Source organism: Hyaena hyaena, unplaced genomic scaffold (assembly GCF_003009895.1).
Source record: "Hyaena hyaena isolate Hyena2069 unplaced genomic scaffold, ASM300989v1 scaffold_289, whole genome shotgun sequence".
In the NCBI taxonomy this organism is placed as follows: Eukaryota; Metazoa; Chordata; class Mammalia; order Carnivora; family Hyaenidae; genus Hyaena; species Hyaena hyaena.
The window spans coordinates 1,477-3,326 of NW_024080920.1; the positions used below are offsets into that span (position 1 = coordinate 1,477).

General features: G+C 37.2%; 1 long non-coding RNA gene across 2 annotated transcripts in view; it reads right to left on the reverse strand.

The window, feature by feature from the left end:
• Positions 1 to 247: 247 nt before the first annotated feature.
• Positions 248 to 1,850, reverse strand: part of LOC120241742 — a 114,214-nt gene continuing 112,611 nt past the window's right edge. For both annotated transcript variants that reach the window (XR_005530939.1, XR_005530938.1), the window contains one exon: positions 248 to 303. This is a non-coding gene — a long non-coding RNA (uncharacterized LOC120241742). The remainder of the gene's footprint in view (positions 304 to 1,850) is intronic.

Consider the following 1,850-nt stretch of genomic DNA (forward strand, 5'->3'; position numbering starts at 1 on the left):
GGGTTATTTGTTTTTTGGGTATAGAATTGTATGAGTTCTTTATATATTTTGGATACTAACCCCTTTTCTTATTCAGTATGTTGTCTTTTTGTTTTGTTGATTATTTCCTTTGCTGTGCAGAAGCTTTATATTTTGATATAGTTCCAATAGTTTATTTCTGCTTTTATTTCCCTTGCTTTAGGAGACATATCTAGAAAAAATCTTCAAGCTTTTTTTTTTTTTTTTATTACATGAAGCCCACAAGATTCCTGGTTCTTCTTTTAATGGAGAGGTCTCCATGTTCTGCCCTTCTGCTGGAAAACCCTGTAAAGGTAAGAAACAAGAGAATATTACAGGAGAATACTCCTAGATGATGTCTCTGGTCTTGGATTCCTTCTGTTTTACCAAAGGAAAATTCAAACAGGTTATCCTCTAACACGAAGAGACCCAGGCGTAAGTCCACAGCAGCACATAAGTACACTGAGAAAACTGCACAAAAATAGGCCAGCTCAGGCACTCAGAACTTAAACTTCAGGCTTGGATTAAGCCCCTAGACACATTAGGGAGACAACCAACAATTTTTCTATTTTACATGGAAGTGCTAATTTCACTTGCAAAAGAGAAGTACTAAAATAGTATTATGATTATAATAGTAGAAATGTAGGAGTATCAAATTTGTAATGTTATAGACAAATTAAGCATGAAATGCAAATACCACATTAGAGTGGGCTGGGTATTCAGATTTCTGCTGAAATTCTCTGAAAGGGTTACAATGGCTACCTAGTTCCACTAACTAAAGGGCTCTAGAGTGTCAGGAGAAGGAAGAAGTAAAAAAGATGATATAGAGAGAAGGTAAGGCAGCCTTAATGTTTGTGACATCTCCTCAGCTCTTCTCAGGAGGCTGTTCATAGATTTGAATATTTAGAGTAGTCTATTCTCTTACTGGATTATGGGTACATGAGAGTTAATTTAATAACTGTTACTTACCTCACAAGACTGCCACTTATGATGACTGTGAGTGGGAGCTTGGTAGTCTTAGTATGCTTGGGCTTCTATACCAAAATACAATAGACTGGCTGGCTTATAAACAACAGAAATTTATTTCTCACAGTTCTGGGGGTTGGAAAGTCCAAGATTAAAGTGCCAGTAGATTCGCTGTCTTGTGAAGGCCTGTTTCCTGGCTGTCTTTTTGGTGTAACTTCAGATGACAAGAGGGGAAGCAAGTTCTTTCATGACTCTTATGTGGGAACTAATCCCCTTTATGATGCCTCCATGCTCATTACCTTATCTAATACTAATTATCTTCCAAAGGCCTCATTTCCTAGTACCAGTATGTTGGGGTTAGATTTCAATATATGAATTTGGAGGTGGGGGACCAAAACATTAAGTCCCTAACAAAAATATCTGATAACCTGCAAATCTGATTGCTTCAATCTTCTGTTCAAAACCCTCCAATTGATCCTAGTGCCAATAGCACAAAATCACTCATTATTTGTTAGTTTGCTCATATTATTTCTTCATTCTTTCCACGAATATGTATTGAGTAACAGGCACTAGAGATACAGCAATTAAAACAGACAAAGGAGACCCATCCCTCTTGGAGCTTGTATCTTGTGGTGGAGACAAAGAAATAATTTTTTTTTGACAAACCATAAGAGTGTTTTATTTTTATTTATTTTACCGATAGTTTATTGTCAAGTTGGTTTCCATATAACACCCGGTGCTCATCCCCAGAAGTGCCCTCCTCCATGCCCATCTCCCCCTTCCCCCCCACACACACCCATGAGTCCTTAGTTTGTTCTCAGCATTCAAGAGTCTCTCATGGTTTTTTATTTTACCGATAGTTTATTGTCAAGTTGGTTTCCATATAA